The 13,664-nt window shown below is 42.2% G+C and overlaps 1 protein-coding gene across 3 annotated transcripts in view; it reads left to right on the top strand.

The window, feature by feature from the left end:
• The first annotated feature begins 686 nt into the window (after positions 1-686).
• Positions 687-13,664, top strand: part of TFDP2 (transcription factor Dp-2 (E2F dimerization partner 2)) — a 243,274-nt gene continuing 230,296 nt past the window's right edge. For all 3 annotated transcript variants that reach the window (XM_012002657.1, XM_012002659.1, XM_012002656.1), the window contains exon 1: positions 687-1,066. The gene's annotated coding sequence lies outside the window, so the exon portion shown is untranslated. The remainder of the gene's footprint in view (positions 1,067-13,664) is intronic.

The raw sequence follows: 13,664 nt of genomic DNA, 5'->3' as shown, positions 1-13,664 counted from the left end.
TTGCACAGGGTTTTTCACATCGGCACGAATGAATGAACAAAATGTTTTCATATGGAACCAAGTGTACGGGCATTTGGGGTGTGTGCAGTTTCCGCGGGACATGATGACCTGTCCTGGTTTGGATATTAACTTGCCTGGATACTGAAGAACCTCCACATTCCCAGTGGTCTGTAACCCATTGTCTGAATAATTTCAAGGTGTCCCACAGTTGGCTCCACGCATAGCCTCACTCACGATCACTCGCCCCTCTGTCCCTTATTGATGCTTCCCCAGGGCGACCCGGCAAAGGCCTGGGGACCGAGATGGAACTGCCCAGTCCCCCTCTTTCCAAGAGAGCTAGGGTTTTCCGGCTTCGGGGTCTGTTGGAAAAGAGATTCCCACCCAAGTCGCAGGGTGGGAGTAGGGGGTATGAGACAGGAGGGATGAAGGAAGTGTGCCTAAAATTCTAGGCCTCAGGCCCGCAGCTGTCCCTGGAGGCGGCGGGGAAGCGGGGTGGTCGGGTCCTGCGGGAGGGCTCCCAGGGAGGCCACAGGGGGAATCAAGGGGCGGTGGCTGAGTGCACGAGGCCCGCCCCTCCATCTGGTGGCCCCCTACTCTCCAAGAGAAGCCTGGGGGCGGGGTTTGTTTACTCCTTGCACGCACTGCCGGCCCGGCCAATCCGTGGGGAGCGGCGCCTGGCGTCGCACATCCCGAGGGCCAATCGGCGCGCATCGTGCTGCTCCGCCGCCAAAGCTCGCGCGGGGGAAGAGGGGCTGTAGCTGGGCAGGGAGAGGGCGGACGAAATCGGCAGCGATCTCGGCTGCGGCGCTACTGCCACTGCACGGCCCGCGGGGCGCGCCCTGACCCTTCCTCTTTGGGCAGGCTCGAGGGCGCGCGCACGGTCGGCGTTCCGGGGCCTCAAACTCCTGGGCCTTGAGCGGGCAGGCCGCGTCTCCCCGGGTGTGAGTCCACCGGGACCCGGCCGCCGCCAAGCGCGGGCGCCACAGAAGCGGCGGCGCCCGAAGACGCGCTCCCTGCTCGGCCCGACACCCTCGCTTGACCGCCAGTTCTTCTGCAGCCGAAGGCGGTAAGGTCTAGGGAGAGGGCGCGGGCCCGCGCGCCGAGGGCCTTTGGACCCGGCCGAGCGCGTTCCTGGGCAGGTTTCCCTCCCTGCGCCCAGGGGCCCCCTTGTCCCCCACACGAGTCCCATCTGTTTAGACCTGGGTTCTCCAGGCCTGGCCGGGTAACCCGTGAGTGTCTGGGCTGGAGTCGAAAGCCAGAGAGGGTCACCCTCTTAGTGCATAGAGCAAATCGGGGGAGGTAACGTCCCTGAGTCACGCCTCGTAGAAGAGGGGAAGGGCTGCTTTCTACTTTCTCCTTCTCTTCAAAGAAGGATGGCTTCTAAATCTGGTTTTCCGATTTTTCCCTCCTCCTTTCATGACTCACACGCCTCTGTCTCCACCAGGTGTTTGTTTGTTTTTAAAAAGAGTTTCTAAGCTTTGTGTGCTTGAAGAACCTCATATGCCCCATAAAGGAACTTTTCTCTGAAGTAGAGGATCGCTTTTTGGGCCCAGACTCCTTTGAGAAAATCTGGAAACCAAGGTCTCTCTTCACAAAGAAGTGTAAGGGTTTTCCCAGGATCTCGCTGAGAGACAGTGCAACGAAGTGGATGAGCGCCCCAGTCTCTCTTACCAGCCTGTGCTATACTCTATTGTGTGATCTCGGTTTCTCCATCTGTAAATTAGATGCATCCACCTATTCGGTGTGTTTCAGGGAGTGAATGAACTAATGTATGGAATGCAATCGTAAGAAAATTTTCCACGTATTAAATGTCTTGTATTAGTTAGGCACTTGCCATGGATGCTGGTTTAGAAAAAGACCCTATATTATTTCTCTTTTAGTGTTGAGACAGTGAACAGGTTCATTCCTTTTTCATATTCACTGCTGAAGCTACCTTTGAGCCCATGAATACTTTTATCTTTTCCTCATTCCATCTCAGAGGGCATAGACTCACTGTCTCACTTATTTGCTCTCTTTCAGCAAGGCTCTCTTTTAACAGCCTTCTCCTTTCCCTCTCTCCCCGAGATCTGAGTTTTGTATCTTTTCATTTGACTTTCACAACCTATTTTTTTTTTTTTTTCTGGGTCATGTGTTTTCTCTTAATGGCTTGAATTTATCTTCACCTAATAAATAAAGTTATTTACCTGGTTTTTTTCTTTCCAGCTCGTGAGTATATATTCATCTATTTTCTATATGGCATAATCATGACCCTGTCTCTCCTTAAAAGTAAATATAAAAATAGTTTAATTGATCTATATTGCAGCTTCCTTTTCCATTTCATTGGTTAGCCTGTTATTTAGCTAAACCTTTATCACTATCAGATTACTATAATTAATCTTTAATGGCAGTGTCCATTCTCAGCACCAGGAGAAAAATCAAATGCCTAGACCCCAGATTCTGTCACACTTATGTACTGGCTCTGGATGTATTTGCTGTTTATTAGAACATCTTGTGCCTGTAACTAGTCTAGTCTAAGAGTAGACATGGTGTCTGTAGCGTTGTTCTGACTGTGCAGTTGCAGTTTCAGCACTGTGGCACTTACATTTGTTAATAAAGGTCCAAGATTTACTGAACTCTTACTTTTCAGTTCTCTTCATTTCTAGGTGTTTAAAAAAGAAAGCTGAATTTTTCTAGTGTGTGATACTTCATATTCTCATTTTGTGATCATGTAATTCCTCCCACCCCGACTTTTGTGAATATGTAGTCCAAGTGGCACATGGAAGTTTTTCTCTTGCAGCCAAAATTCTTAACTGTCTGAGCTGTGTGCCTTCAACATAACTGATGAACTGGGATGTACTTTCTTGTCATCATCTTTTAAACTCTTATTGCAATATGTGTTATAATGGATCTCAGAAGAAACTAGAAAGCATAGATTGAGCGTTCTTTTAGATCATAGAATTTTAAATTGTAGTGGAGTTTAAGGAGAATCAAATACACTCACCTCTTCATACATAAATCCTTTCCATTTTAATCTGGGATACGTGACTAGGTGTGCGGCATGAATAGATATGAAAGTAGGCTTGTGAACTCTTGGAAATATTATGCAAAATTATACACATTTGTATATTTTTTGGAGAGACTATAGTGTCATAGTTTCTGAGATAAAGATATTCGGTCAATTCTATTTATTTATTTATTTATTTATTTTTGAGACAGGATTTCTCTATGTTGCTCAAGCTTGTCTGGAACTCCTGGGCTCGAGTGATCCTCCCACCTCACCCTCCCAAGTAGCTGGGGTTGTAGGCACACACCTCGCCATGTTTGGACAACTCTAATTTTTATAAAATTATTTCTTTCACTGAACTAGAAATTGTGTCCTCACTGTCTCTTCTGTATTGTGGGTTTTCAGCTATTTGAAGATACTTACATTCCACTGAGTGTTTTCTTCTCTAGAAAATATTATCAGTCTTTAACCTCTGTAAGTGACTTTTGTGTCATTGTTTTCGTTTGCATCTCCTCACAGAACTCATAGCCCACTTGTGAATTTGTTTAGTTCATCCACATTCTTCCGACAAGAATGGTACCCCAAATTAGGTATTCACTAGCATAGAAGACTGTAAGTTACCTCTCTGATTTTAAAGCATGTACTTTAAGAGTAGACTTGCTTCTTTGGCAACCACATTACACTGTTAATTTATAATAGTTTACTAGTTAAGAGGATTAACTTTGGGGCTAGCCTTCCTGTGTTTAGATCCTAACTCTGCAGTTTATCAGCTGGGTAACCTTGAGTAAATTATGTAAACACTCTGGGCCTAAGTCTCCTCATCTGTAATATGGGGTTAATAATAGTGACTATCTTATACAATTCTGAAGATAATTAATGTATATATATAAGTCACTTAGAATGGGTTGGGGCATCCAAGTACTATGTATATATGATACCTGTTTTACTACTGGTTTCCTTGTCAACTAAAAGTGTTGAATTGCTTTGTTCATGCTGTCTCCGTTCTTAAAGTCATACTCTCTAAATTCTTTAATAGAATATTTTTTGGTAGGACTTTACATGTGTCTGTATTAAGTTTTATTTTGTAAGATTGCTTCTAGTCTGTTGACATTAAAAAAATCCTGATTTGGCCATCCAATAAATATCAAATCTATGCATTTGATAAACATACAAGTGTGATAATTTTGGCATTGCCGTCCTGCAAATTTTTCACTAAAATGCTGTCTAGTCGGGCTGAGGGCAGAGTTCTTTACCTGCTAAAGACCTCTCTTAAAGATGATAAAAAATTTTATTATTAATTCTTTGGTTCAGTTTGGTCAGCCAATTAGAAATTTAGCTAATTTATCATCATCTACCTCATATGTTTCCAAGTTCTCACAAGGAATGTGTGAGGAACTTTGACCATTGCCTTACTAAAACCCAGATTTTATATGTCTCCTTTTTTTTTTTACCCTATCGTTACTTGTCCTTAGTGAAACTATACTATATTCCAGTAGCGTATGTTGATTACTACATTTTTGTCTTTTTTTTCAGAAAAGGATTTTTATTTATTTATTTATTTATTTATTTTGAGACAGAGTCTCTGTCACCCAGGCTGGAGTGCAATGGCCTCTTGGATTTAAGCAATTCTCCTTCCCCGGCCTCCCGAGTTGCTGTGTCTGCAGGAGCTTGCCACCACACCTGGCTGATTTTTGTATCAGAAAAGGATTTTTAAGTCAAGTAAAAATGTGGAATGCTTTATGAATTTGTGTGTCATCATTGTACAGGGACCATGCTAATCTCTGATTTGTTCCCGTTTAGTATATGTGCTGCTAAAGGAGCACTGATCACTACTTTTTCTAAGTATTCACAAACTTCTCTTAGTAATGATTCTAGAATCATGTCTAAAATTACATTTGACTTCAATGATCAATAGTTGACAGGATCCCATTTCTCTCTTTTTGAACACGAGTACTACATTTTTCTGTCTTCAGTCTTCTGGTAACCTCTCCTGCTCACCATAGTTCCTAAATGATTGCCAACAGCTGTGTGGAATTTTATTTGGAGCAATATACTTTGTTGAAGGTTTACTTAGAGCAGTTAGGAACTGTCTTTTATCTTCATGTTCATATTGAGCTTTCATTTCCGCCAATTCATTGATAAATTTATTAAATGCCCATTTTGCACAAGATATCAATGCTTGTTTTACCTGATCCATCCAAAGATAATTTTTCTTAATAAAAATGCCTGAAGCAAAAAGGTAATGTACATCTATTTCTCTCCATTCCTACTATTATTAATATTACTGTAATCTGGGCCACCATTCCTTCTTTAGTGGACTGCAGTAATAGCTTCCTGTTAACCTTCCTTCTTCCAGTCCTTTTCTGTCTCTGGTCCTTATGTATGGCAGCCAAAGTTATCTTTGTTTTAAAAATGCTTGTATGTTTTAAAAGTCGTTTCTGGGCGGTGCAGTGACTCATGCCTGTAATCCCAGTGCTTTGGGAGGCCGAGGTGGGCGGATTGCTGAGCCCAGGAGCTCAAGACCAGCCTGGGCAACATGGCGAAACCTGTCTCTACTAAAAATGCAAAAAGTAGCCAGGCTTGGTGGCATGTGCCTGTAGTCCCAGATACTCAGGAGGTTGAGGTGGGAGGATCTCTTGAGCCCAGGAAGTCAAGGCTGCAGTGAGCTGTGATCGTGCCACTGCACTCCAGTCTGGGCAACAGAGTGAGACCCTATCTCAAAATCAATAAATACATAAGAATAAATAAATAAATAAATAAGTCTTTTCTTTCCTAGTGGCATAAGCTGTAATCTAGTTAGAATTTTGTTTCTAAGCATAGTACTTTCCAACTCCCTTTTTCTGTTTTCTCTTTACTGTCCTTTTAAATTCAAGCCCCCCTACCGCCGCTGCCCCACTTTTTTTTGGAGACAGAGCCTTGCTCTATTGCCCAGGCTGGCAGTGGTGCAATCTCGGCTCACTGCAACCTCTGCCTCCTGGGTTCAAGTGATTCTTGTGCCTCAACCTTCCAAGTAGCTGGGATTATAGGCATGTGCCACCACACCTGGCTAATTCTTGTATTTTTAGTAGAAACGGGGTTTTGCCATGTTGACCAGGCTGGTCTTGAATTCCTAAACTCAAGCAATCCACCTCCCTTGGCCTCCCTAAGTGCTGGGATTACAGATGTGAGCCACCGCACCCAACTTCAAACCCTTTTTTACCTTTGGTTTTCTTGGGGATGATATGAACCAGCAGCCAGATAGTAGGCATAGAGAGATGGTGACTCCTTACCAGTTGGTCTTTGTGTGTTTTACTCAAAAGACACATGTGAAGTGCTTATTATGTTACAGGCACTGTGTGAAGCACTAAGTTGACAAAGAGACATAACGTAATCTCATCCCTCAAAGAATCCTAAGTGCAAGAAAAGATGAAATAGGGGAAAATAGCTTGGAGAACTCAAAAATATATCTTCTTTTTGGTTGGGTCTTTTCCAGCGTAGCTTTTTTTTTTTTTCCCCTAAAGTGTTGAGAATTCATTCAAATATAAGTGAGTGGTTTGAAAATTAGCCATTGTTGATTAATCATTCTTTCACTAGTGCCACTGTTTACTATAATTGAAAAAATAGGCTGGGCGTGGTAGCTCACGCCTATAATAATCCTAGCACTTTGGGAGGCTGAGGTGGGTGGATCGCTTGAGGTCAGGAGTTCAAGACCAGCGTGGCCAACATGATGAAACTCCATCTCTTCTAAAAATACAAAAATTAGCTGGGTGTGGTTGCATTCGCCTGTGATCCTACCTACTTGGGAGGCTGAGGCAGGGGAATCGCTTGAACCTGGGAGGCAGAGGTTGCAGTGAGCTGAGATCTTGCCACTGCACTCCATCCTGGGCGACAGAGTGAGACTCTGTTTCAAAATAAATAAATAAACAAACAGGCTGGGCATGGTGCCTCATGCTGTAATCCCAGCTCTTTGGGAAGAATTACTTTGAGGCCAAAAGTTTAAGACCATCCTGGGCAACTTTGCAAGGCCCCATCTCTACAAATGAAAAAAAATTAGCTAGGTGTGGTGGCACGTACCCATTATCCCAGCTACTAAGGAGGCTGAGGTGGGAAGATTACTTGAGCTTAAGAGTTTGAGGCTACACTGAACTATGATCATGCCACTGTACTCCAGTTTGGGCGACAGAGCGCGACTGTTTCAAAAAAAATAAATTAATTTTTTAAAAATAAGAAAATATATATAAAAGATCATTTCTGTGTAATCTTAAGATACATGTTATCTTAAGTTTGGTTGTATTTCAGCTAATTGATTAAATCATGATTATGAGCTTTATTACTCTATTTTACTGACTGGTATACTGTGAACAGAAGGAAGTACATACTTAGATAAGATGTATAATACTAAACTCAATCATCTGAACTTTTAATTTTTTTAGTTTTAATTTTTGTGGGTACATAGTAGGTGTATATATTTATGGGGTACATGAGATGTTTTGATATCGGCATGTAATATGAAATAAGTACATTATGGAGAATGGGGTATTCATCCCCTCAAGCATTTATCGTTTAAGTGACAAACAATCCAAATACACTCTTTAAGTTATTTTAAAATACAAAATTAGGTTATTAATGACTATAGTCACCCTTTTGTGCTACCAAATAGTAGGTCTTATTTATTCTTTGTATTTTTTTGTACCCATTAACCATCCCCCACATGCCCATACTACACTTCGCAGCTTCCAGTAACCATCCTTCTTCTCTCTCTGTTCTTGAGTTCAGTTATTTTGATTTTTAGATCCCGCGATTAAGTGAGAGCGTGTAATGTTTGTCTTTTTGTGCCTGGCTTATTTCACTTAACATAATGATCTCCAGTTCCATCCATGTTGTTGCAAATGACTGGATCTTATTCTTTTTTTTTTTCCAAGACGGAGTCCTGCTCTGTTGCCCAGGCTGGAGTGCAGTGACAATCTCGGCTTACTGCAACCTCTGCCTCCCAGGTTTAAGCGATTCTCCTGCCTCAGCTTCCTGAGTAGCTGGGATTACAGGCGCGCACCACCACACCCAGCTAATTTTTGTATTTTTCGTAGTGATGGGGTTTCACCATGTTGGCCAGGCTGGTCTCAAACTCTTAGCCTCAAGTGTTCTGCCTGCCTCGGCCTCCCAAAGTGCTGGGATTACAGACGTGAGCCGTCGTGCCCAGCCATGGATCTCATTCTTTTTTTATGGCCAAATAGTACTTCATTGTATATATGTACCACATTTTCTTTATTCATTCATCTGTCAATGAACACTTAGATTGCTTCCAAATCTTAGCTATTGTAAACAGTGCTGCAACAAACAGGAATGCAGATACCTCTTCAATATACTGATTTCCTTTCTTTTGGCAGTGGGATTGCTGGGTCATATGGTAGCTCAATTTTTAGTATTTTGAGGAACGTCCAAGTTGTTCTCTATAGTGGTTGTACTAATTTATATTCCCATCAACAGTTTAGGAAGGTTCCCTTCTCTGCACATCCCCACCAGTATTTGTTACTGCCTGTCTTTTGGATATAAGCCATTTTAACTAGGGTGAAATGATAGCTCATTGTGGTTTTGATTTGCATTTGTTCGATGATCAGCAATGTTGAGCACCTTTTCAAATGCCTATTTGCCATTTGTATGTCTTTTGAGAAATGTCTATTCAGATCTTTTGCCCATTTTTTAATGGGATAATTATTATTATTATTTTTTCCTAGAATTGCTTGAGCTCCTTATATATTCTGGTTATAAATCTCTTGTCAGATAGGTAGTTTGCAAATGTTTTCTCCCATTCTGTGGGTTGTCTCTTCACTTTATTGATTGTATCCTTTGCTGTGCAGAAACTTTTTACTTGATGTGATCCCATTTGTTTATTTTTGCTTTGGTTGCCTGTGCTTGTGGGGTACTGCTAAAGAAATTCTTGCCCAGACCAATGTCCTGGAGATTTTCCCCAATATTTTCTTCTAGTAGTTTCACATTTTGAGGTCTTAGATTTAAGTCTTTAATCCATTTTGATTTGATTTTTTTTTTAAGACAGGGTCTTGCTTGGTTGCCCAGGCTGGAGTGCAGTGGCTTGATAACAGCTCACTGCAACCTCCGCCTCCCAGGTTCAAGCAGTTCTTGTGCCTCAGCCACCCAAGTAGCTGGGACTACAGGCATGTGCCACCACGCCCAGCTAATTTTTGTATTTTTAGTAGAGATGAGGTTTCACTGTGTTGGCCAGACTGGTCTTGAACTCCTGACCTCAAGTGATCTGCTTGCCTTGGCCTCCCAAAGTGTTGGGATTACAGGCGTGAGCCACCGCGCCCAGCCTTATTTGATTTTTGTATATGGCCAGTGATATGGGTCTAGTTTTTTTCTTCTGCATATGCATACCCAGTTTTCCAGCACCATTTATTGAAGAGACTGTCTTTTCCCCAGTGTATGTTCTTGGCACCTTTATGGAAAATGAGTTAACTGTAGGTGTGTGGATTTGTTTCTGGATTCTCTGTTCTATCCCATTGGTCTGTGTGTCTGTTTTTATTCCAGTCCCATGCTGTTTTGGTTACTATAGCTCTGTAGTATAGTTGAAGTCAGGTACTGTGATTCCTCCAGTTTTGTTCGTTTTACTCAAGATAGCTTTGACTATTCTGGGTCTTTTGTGGTTTCATGTAAATCTTAGGATTGTTTTTTCTATTTCTGTGAAGCACGTCATTGTCATTTTGATAGGGATTGCCTTGAATTTGTATTTTGCTTTGATAGTAGTATTGACATTTTAACAATATTGATTCTTTCAATCCATGAACATGGAATATTTTTCCATTTTTTTGGTGTCCTCTTCAATTTCTTTCATCAGTGTTTTATAGTTTTCATTACAGAGATATTTCACTTCTTTGGTTAATACCTAGTTATTCAGTTTTATATGTGGCTCTTATAAATGGAGTTACTTTTAAAATTTCTTTTTCTCATTGTTCACTGTTGGCATATGGAAATGCTACTAATTTTTGTATGTTGATTTTATATCATGTAACTTTATTGAATTTGTTTATCACTTCTATTAATAATACTTTTTTTGTGGAGTCTTTAGGTTTGTCCAAATACAAAATTGCATCATCTGCAAACAGGGATAATTTGACTTCTTCCTTTCCAATTTGGGTGCCCTTTGTAGCTTTCTATTGTCTGATTGCTCTAGCTGGGACTTCCAGTACTTTGTTGAATAACAATAGTGACAGTGGGCATGCTTGTCATGTTTCAGATCTTTGAGGAAAGGCTTTCTAGTTTTTCCCCATTCAGTATGATACTAGCTGTGGATCTGTCATATATGGCTTTTATTATGTTGGGGTGTGTTCCTTCTATCCCCAGGTTTTTGAGTATCTTAACTTCTTTGTAACATAAATATTTTATTTAAGATCTGTATGTCCTTTTGCAACATATTTCATGCTCTTTTGACTTTTTTTTTTTTCTTCTTGAGACAGAGTCTTGCTCTGTCACCCAGGCTGGAGTGCAGTGGCATGATATCAACTCACTGCAACCTCCGACTCCCAGGTTCAAGTGATTCTTGTGCCTCAACCTCCCAAGTAGCTGGAATAACAGGTATGTACCACCACGCCTGACTAATAGCTGTATTTTTAATAGAGACAGGGTTTTACCATGTTGGCCAGGCTAGTCTTGAACTCCTGGCCCTCAGTGATCTGTTGCCTCAGCCTCTGAAAGTTCTGGATTACAAACTTAAGCCACCACACCTGGCCTATGTTCTTTTGACTTTAAAAGAAATTAAACAGATCTTTGTTCAAGATGGCCGAATAGGAACAGCTCTGGTCTGCAGCTCCCAGTGTGATTGATGCAGAAGACGGGTGATTTCTGCATTTCCAACTGAAGTACCTGGTTCATCTCACTGGTACTGGTTGGACAGTGAGTACAGCCCACAGAGGGCTAGCTGAAGCAGGACAGGGCATCGTCGCACCCAGGAAGCAGAAGGGATTGGAGGATTTCCCTTTCCTAGCCAAGGGAAGCTGTGACAGACTGCAGCTGGAAAAATGGGACACCCTTGCCCAAATACTGCACTTTCCCCATGGTCTTAGCAACTGGCAGAACAGGAGATTCTGTCCTGTGCCTGGTTTGGTGGGTCCCACACCCACGGAGCCGTGCTCACTGCTAGCACAGCTGTCTCAGATGGACTTGCAAGGCTGCAGCTGGGTAGGGGGAGGGTTGTCCGCCATTGCTGAGGGTTGAGTAGGTAAACAAAGTGGCCAGGAAGCTCAAACTGGGCGGAGCCCACCCCAGCTCAGCAAGGCCTACTGCCTCTATAGACTCCACCTCTGTGGGCAGGGCATAGTGGAACAAAAGGCAGCAGAAACTTCTGCAAACTTACACGTTTCTGTCTGACAGCAGTGGTTCTCCCAGCACAGCATTTGAACTCTGAGAACGGACAGTCTGCCTCCTCAAGTGGGTCCCTGACCCCCATGTAGCCTAACTGGGAGACACCTCCCAGTAGGGAGCAACAGACACCTCATACAGGTGGTGCTCCTCTCGGACAAAGCTTCCAGAGGAAGGATCAGGCAGCAATATTTGCTGTTCTGCAATATCTGCTATTCTGCAGCCTCCACTGATGATACCCAAGCAAACAGGGTCTGGAGTGGACCTCCAGCAAACTCCAATAGACCTGCAGCTGAGGGACCTGACTGTTAGAAGGAAGACTAACAAACAGAAAGGAATAGCATCAGCATCAACAAAAAGGACATCCACACCAAAACCCCATCTGTAGGTCACCAACATCAAAACCAAAGGTAGATAAAACCACAAAGATGGGGAGAAACCAGAGCAGAAAAGCTGAAAATTCTAAAAACCAGAGCACCTCTTCTCCTCCAAAGGATAGCAGCTCCTTGTCAGCAACAGAACAAAGCTGGACAGAGAATGACTTTGATGAGTTGACAGAAGTAGTCTTCAGAAGGTAGGTAATAACAATCTTCTCTGAGCTAAAGAAGCATGTTCTAACCCATTGCAAGGCAGCTAAAAACCTTGAAAAAAGGTTATGGCTAACTAGAATAAACAGTGTAGAGAAGACTTTAAGTGACCTGATGGAGCTGAAAACCATGGCATGAGAACTTGGTGATGCATGCACAAGCTTCAATAGCCGAATCAATCAAGTGGAAGAAAGGATATCAGTGATTAAAGATCAAATTAATGAAATAAAGCGAGAAGACAAGTTTAGCGAAAAAAGAGTAAAAAGAAATGAATAAAGCCTCCAGGAAATATGGGACTATGTGAAAAGACCAAATCTATGTTTGATTGGTGTACCTGAAAGTGACGGGGAGAATGGAACCAAGTTGGAAAACACTCTTCAGGATATTATCCAGGAGAACTTCCCCAACTAGCAAGGCAGGCCAACATTCAAATTCAGGAAATACAGAGAACGCCATAAAGATACTCCTCGAGAAGAGCAACCCTAAGACACATAATTGTCAGATTCACCAAGGTTGAAATGAAGGAAAAAGTGTTAAGGGCAGCCAGAGAGAAACGTCGGGTTACCCACAAAGGGAAGCCCATCAGACTAACAGTGGATCTCTCAACAGAAACTCTACAAGCCAGAAGAGAGTGGGGGCCAGTATTCAACATCCTTAAAGAAAAGAATTTTCAACCCAGAATCTCATATCCAGCCAAACTAAGCTTTATTAGTGAAGGAGAAATAAAATCCTTTATAGACAAGCAAATGCTGAGAGATTTTGTCACCACCAGGCCTGCCTTACCAGAGCTCCTGAAGGAAGCACTAAACGTGGAAAGGAACAACTGGTACCAGCCACTGCAAAAACATGCAAAATTTTAAAGACCATGGATGCTGTTAAGAAACTGCATCAATTAACAGACAAAATAACCAGCTAACATCATAATGACAGGATCAGATCCACACATGACAATATTAACCTTAAATGTAAATGGGCTAAATGCCCCCAATTAAAAGACACAGACTGGAAAATTGGATAAAGAGTCAAGACCCATCAGTGTGCTGTATTCAGGAGACCCATCTCACATGCAGAGACACACATAAGCTCAAAATAAAGGGATGGAGGAAGATCTACCAAGCAGATGGAAAGCCAAAAAAAGCAGGGGTTGCAGTCCTAGTTTCTGATAAAACAGACTTGAAACCAACAAAGATCAGAAGAGATAAAGAAGGCCATTACACAATGGCAAAGGGATCAATTCAGCAAGAAGAGCTAACTATCCTAAATATATGTACACTGAATATAGGAGCATCCAGATTCATAAAGCAATTCCTTAGAGACCTACAAAGAGACTTAGACTCCCTCACAATAATAATGAGAGACTTTAACACCCCACCGTCAATATTAGATCAACGAGACAGAAGGTTAACAAAGATATCCAGGACTTGAACTCAGTTCTGCACCAAGCGGAGCTAATAGACATCTACAGAACTCTCCACCCCAAATCAATAGAATATACATTCTTCCAGCACCACATCGCACTTATTCCAAAATTGATCACGTAGTTGGAAGTAAAGCACTCCTCAGCAAATGTAAAAGAACAGAAATTATAACAAACTGTCTCTCAGACCACAGTGCAATCAAATTAGAACTTAGGATTAAGAAACTCACTCGAAACCGCTCAACTACATGGAAACTGAACAACCTGCTCCTGAATGACTACTGGGTACATAACGAAATGAAGGCAGAAATAAAGATGTTCTTTGAAA

This window comes from Mandrillus leucophaeus, unplaced genomic scaffold (genome assembly GCF_000951045.1).
Source record: "Mandrillus leucophaeus isolate KB7577 unplaced genomic scaffold, Mleu.le_1.0 Scaffold693, whole genome shotgun sequence".
NCBI lineage: Eukaryota > Metazoa > Chordata > Mammalia > Primates > Cercopithecidae > Mandrillus > Mandrillus leucophaeus.
This window is presented reverse-complemented; position numbering and strand designations above follow the sequence as displayed.